Below are 6,009 nucleotides of genomic sequence, written 5' to 3'. Positions count from 1 at the left end.
AATTGCAGTTGATTTTGAAACTAAAGTTGGCTGAATTTGAGACTTGAGCTGACCATGTAATTGATACCATAAGTAACAATTTCCTAATTAAATTCACCAATCAGAAGAGCTTCAATTGAGCAGGTGGGATTAAGTCACTCTTCTAATTTCTCAGTGTCCCATTTTATAATAACCATTTAAGTGGTTAGGTGAAAAAGTACTACTCAAGCTGTAAGGCATTTCTCCATCAATGCCCATCCTAACTTGCCAGACAGCTTATCTTTGATGTTCAGGACTTTGAACCTTGGGGTTTCAAAGTGGGCTCATAGGTAGCCCCAAAGAGCAGGAGCTTCTCATCAGTGTGAGCTGGCATTTTCCAATATTGGACGACTCAAGACAAGCATGAAAGGCTGAACTTAGGTCGGGCATGGTGGCTCATGCTTGTAATCCCAGCACTTTGGGAGGCCAAGGCAGGTGGATTACCTGAGGTTAGTAGTTGGAGACCAGTCTGACCAACATGGCCAAACCCTGTCTCTACTAAAATACAAAAAATTAGCCAGGCATGTTGGTGGGCACCTGTAATCCCAGCTAATTGGGAGGCTGAGGCAGGAGAATTGCTTGAACCTGGGAGGTACAGGTTGTAGTGAGCTGAGATCCTGCCACTGCACTCTACCCTGGACAACAGAGCGAGACTCTGTCTCAAAAAAAATAAATAAATAAAACAAAACCTATCGTTTCACGACTCTTACTATAAAGCCTATTTGGATTTAGTAAATACTAAGGTAAACCACTGTCTTACCAAAGCTGGTCTGGGAGCTATTTCTGGCAGCAGACCTGAACCCTGCAGCCTGTGGGCGAAGCTGCTGAAGCTCGCTGAAGAGGGGCTGCTATTCCGGGCTCTCCTGCTCTTTTGCAGTTATGGCTGGAGGCTGGCCGAGTGCCAGGCTGGCTCCATGTGGTGTGCCGTCTGGCAGGGAGGCCTGATGTTTGTATGATCACAGAAGCTATCCCGGTCCACCCTTGCTGAAGCGGTGGCAGGGCCTACCTGCTCCTCCTGTAAAGTGCTCAGTAACAGAGTTGGAGTGGGGGTGGGAGGCTCGGTATTTGTCCCAAGCTTCCCTCCTCCTGAGATCTGGGGTTTCACAAGTGAATCTTGAGCAACTGCCCACGGTCTCTTGGCATTGAGCCCAGGGAAAACAAGGTTCTTCCTCTTCTTCCAGGAGCTCGGAGGCTAATGGAGTCAAAGCAGCTGTGGTCAGTGAATAGGAAAGGGCAGCCTTTGATGAGGCTGGGGGCTGGGGAGGGAAGATTCCAAACAGCAAAGGAGCTTGAGCCTTGGTAGGGCCTGCCCGTCCTAGTAGGCGAACGGACTTTCCTGGGCCCCACACAGCCAGGAGTAGCTGTCGTCAAGGTGGGCTGTGTCCCAGCCCCTCCAGCTCAGCCTTTTCATTTGTTCAAGCTGGTGCTCGGGAGTACACAGAATGCCTTTCAGAAGAATTCTAAATCCCAGGGGGGCTGTGATGGCACAGTCACATGTCTGAGCCCAAAACAAGAGAACCACTTGTGTTTTTGCCATGCTTCTCACCAGTGCTGTCCATATTTGTGTACATAATTTTTTGTTTGTTTCTTTTCTTTGAGACAGAGTCTCGCTCTTGTTGCCCAGGCTGGAGTGCAGTGGCACAATCTCAGCTCACTGCAACCTCTGCCTCCCGGGTTCAAGCGATTCTCCTTTGCCTCAGCCTCCCAAGTAGCTGGGATTACAGGCACCCACTACCATGCCCAGCTAATTTTTGTATTTTTAATAGAGATGGGGTTTCACCATCTAGTCTCAAACTCCTGACCTCAGGTGATCCACCTGCCTCAGCTTCCCAAAGTATTGGGATTACAGGCATGAGCCACCGCGCTCAGCCCTCGTACATAATTTTATTTATTTATTTTTTTTTTTTTTTTATTTTTTTTTTTTTTTGAAACGGAGTCGTGCTCTGTCACCCTGGGTGGAGTGCAGTGGCGTGATATTGGCTCACTGCAAGCTCCGCCTCCCAGGTTCACGCCATTCTCCTGCCTCAGCCTCCCGAGTAGCTGGGGCTACAGGCACCCGCCACCACGCCTGGCTAATTTTTTTTGTATTTTTAGTAGAGACGGAGTTTCACTGTGTTAGCCAGGATGGTCTCGATTTCCTGACCTTGTGATCCGCCCGCCTTGGCCTCCCAAAGTGCTGAGATTACAGGCGTGAGCCACCACGCCTGGCCCACATAATTTTATTTGATTTGAGACGGAGTCTTGCTCTGTTGCCCAGGCTGGAGTGCAGTGGCATGATCTCAGCTCACTGCAACCACCGCCTCTCAGGCTCAAGAGATTCTCATGCCTCAGCCTCCCGAGTAGCTGGGAGTACAGGTGTGCACCACCGTGCCTGGCTAATGTTTGCATTTTTAGTAGAGTTGGGGTTTCACCATGTTGGCTAGGCTGGTCTCGAACTCCTGGCCTCAAGAGACCCGCCTGCCTCAGCTTCCCAAAGTGCCTTGGATTCCCAAAGTGTTGGGATTACAGGTGTGAGCCATCATGCCTGGCATGTGCACATCATTTTAATAACTGATATTTTTGAAAACATTGTTTATCGACATAATTTATATACAATAAAATGTACTATTTACAGGTAAGTCTTTCAATAAGTTTTGGCAAATTTATACAGTTATGTAACCACCATTTCTGGTAAATCATAAAGCTGCCATCTGTCCCTTTATAGTCATGTAAATAGACTTTTCTAAAATGTCACGTAAATAGAATCATACTGTCTTAAAATTTTTTATTTCTATTTTTGTAAATTAAAAAAATTGTTTAGAAAATTATTTTGAATCATACAGTCTTTTATATCTGGCTTAGATTTTTAAGCTGTGTGTGTGTGTGTGTGTGTGTGTATGTGTGTGTGTGTGTGTGTGTAGAAGAAATATATCAGTGAGGTAAAACATTTAAGTGGTTCCAAAGGGTAAACAGAACTATTCATCTAACCCCATCTGATTCCTTCAGGAGCAAACACCATCTTGTTTTTGTGTGTACTTTCAGAAACACAGAAGGATGTAAATATAACTAAGAAATAAGACACTCATCACAGGCCGGGTGTGGTGGCTCACGCCTGTAATCCCAGCACTTTGGGAGGCCAAGGCAGGCGGATCACCTGAGGTCCGGAGTTTGAGACCAGCCTGACCAGCATGGAGAAACCCTGTCTCTACTAAAAATAAAAAATTAGCCAGGTATGGTGGTACATGCCTGAAATCCCAGCTACTCAGGAGGCTAAGGCAGGAGAATCCCTTGAACCCGGGAGGCAGAGATTGTGGTGAGCAGAAATTGCACCATTGCATTCTTGCCTGAGCAACAAGAGCAAAACTCCATCTCAGAAAAAGAAAACAATGAAATAGACATCCATCACATACACATATGTTTATTCTAGTCACACTTTCCTCTTCTGATTTAATATACTCTGGAGATCAGTTCACATGAGCTCCTATAGAACTATGCATTCTTCCCTCAAAGGCTCCATGGTACAGACGTGCTAGAGCTGAGTTAGCCACTCCTCTGATGGATTTAGATTTATTGACAGTATTTTGCTAATGCAAACCATGAATTGAAAGTTATAGTGGTTTTTTTTGTTTGTTTGTTTTTGTTTTGTTTTGTTTTTTTGAAGTTGGGAGGCTCCTAAGAATCAGAATGGTAATCAGAAAACCTTGACCTTCCTTCATGGTTTGTAATCGCCTGATGGGGTCTTCCTGCCCACTGCCCAGACAAAACCAACTCATTGAGACTGTGGCATTGCAATAAAGAACTTAACTGACATGAGGCTGGCCATGCCACCTGGGAGACGGAGCTGCTACTCAAATCACTCTCCCTGAAAATGTGGAGGCTGGGGTTTCACCAGGGTAGTTTGGTGGGCGGGGGCTATAGGAATGGGTGCTGCTGACTGGCTGGAGATGCAGTCACAGGGCTGTGGGAAAGGCTCCTTGTTCAATGAATCTGCTGCCGGGTGGGGCCACAGGACTGGTTGAGCCAACAGTCGAGGGTCCAGGTGGGACCATCCGGTTGTCAGAAATGCAAAAACCTGAAAGGATTTCTGGTTGAAATGAAAGGGTTGCATTTCAAAAGGCCAGTCTTAGGTTCTATAATAGTGAACTGGAAAAGTTGCAAATCTTGTGATCTCTGGAATAATGACTGGTAACCATTTAACTGAATTTTGAGCAGAATTCAGGTGGCCTTTCATTAGTTGGCTCCAGGGGTGGTGGGAACCAAGTGGGCAAGACAGCTGAGGCTCGGCCACACACACAGAAAGCACCGACCCTGTGTGGAATGACAGATGCTAGGACAAATGCGGAGACCTGGTGTGACAGGCGTGGGAACAGCAGTGCCATGGTGATGTCTAATGGATAATTGTCAGCAAGTGCTGTCGGCCCTACTTTCAAGGGATGCCCAGGAGCCAGCCATTCCCCCCACCCCTACTGCCACCCCTCTGGTCCTGCCACTATCATCACTTGCCTGGATCCTTGCAGTGGCCCCTCTGGGCTCCCTCCCTCCACCCACCCACCCCTGGGTCCCTGGCCCACCCAGCATCCAGAGGGCTCCAGGTCCCCATTGCACTCCTCCTCTGCTCAGAAGAGGCTCCCCTGCCGAAGTAAAGGGCAGAGTACTCCAGGGCCCTGTGCGAACTCCTGCTTCCTTGACCTCTGAGTCCTCACCTCCTCTTACCCTCCCCCGGCTGCCCATCAGCCACACCATCCTCCTCGCCATTTCCCACTATGAGCCAGGCACCTGCGGACCTCCTGGCCTTTGCACTGGCTAAGGCCCCGGACCCGGCTGGCTCTTCCCAGATGCGGACACAACTCACTTGCCCACTTCCTTTAAGCCTTTGCTTCCACTCTAACACACCAACACCACCCACCCACCCCAGCTCGATCTTTCTCCTAAGCACATTTCCAGTTGAACATACAACATATGATCTCTATTTACCACCATTATTGTCTGGTTTTCCTCACTGAAATCGGAATCCTGAAGACAGGAATTTTCTTGTTTTGTGCACTGTGGTAACTGCTCAGCAACTCGAACAGTGCCGGGCACATGGAGTAGAAGCTCAATAAGTATTTATTGAATAAATGAATGAATAGTGTTTGCTGAAAGAACCTTCACACTCGGGAATATTTTAAGTGTTGCTGCAATTCCCGACCAGCAAGATGCAGAGGAAAACCTTGAGAAGAGGACCCAGAGAAGGAAACCACAGTGTTTACAACCAGCATCCGAAAGAGCGAAAATGCCAGCTCAGACCTGGAGCCTGGTCACGGAGGACAAAGGTCCTGACAAGGACTGTACCATGCAGAGGTCACTACCTGCTACCTGGGGTATGAGACTCTCCTTGATTCAACAATATTCAATGAGACAGTCAACCTGATTCCTAACAGGAGAGGCCAAGGCAAGGTGGTCTAGCCAGCCAGTAGGATTGAGTGACAAGCACAGAGCCATGCCAGAATTAGAGGCCACGCAGGAGGTTCCACAAATGCACCTCCTAAGTGCTTGGTGCTGAGACCACAAAGCCAAAGAAATGAGGCTTCTTGGTTTGATTGCAGACTCAGCAAAAATGAATGTAAGCCTGCTCCTCATGGCTGGGTCGTGTCCTAGGGAGGTACCAGCATTCAGCTTGGCCTGCTTCAGTATATAGTTTTTATCCCTGTGTGTGTTCTGTTGGGACTCTGTACATTTAGACATCTGTGCAGGGGGACTCGTGAGGAGACCAGTCTCCCTGGCAGGCCTAGATGTAGCGTAGCCTGAGGCAGGAGGGGAATACAGGTGGAGCTGGATGTTCTTTCAGCCTCCCTGGCAGAGATCAAGGTCAGCTTGGCCAAACTTCTGCCGTGGCTGGCTCTTATGTGGGGGAGGGAGGCAGTCCCCAGAGCAGGAATGCCTTCCCTGGGGCTCCTTTCCTTGCAGGGGAAAAGCCAGCCCTCCTCCCCTCTGTGCCTCTTTCACTAAAGCCCGTGGGCTAAAGCCCTTGAG

Source organism: Macaca fascicularis, chromosome 2 (genome assembly GCF_037993035.2).
Source record: "Macaca fascicularis isolate 582-1 chromosome 2, T2T-MFA8v1.1".
Lineage (NCBI taxonomy): Eukaryota > Metazoa > Chordata > Mammalia > Primates > Cercopithecidae > Macaca > Macaca fascicularis.
This window is presented reverse-complemented; position numbering follows the sequence as displayed.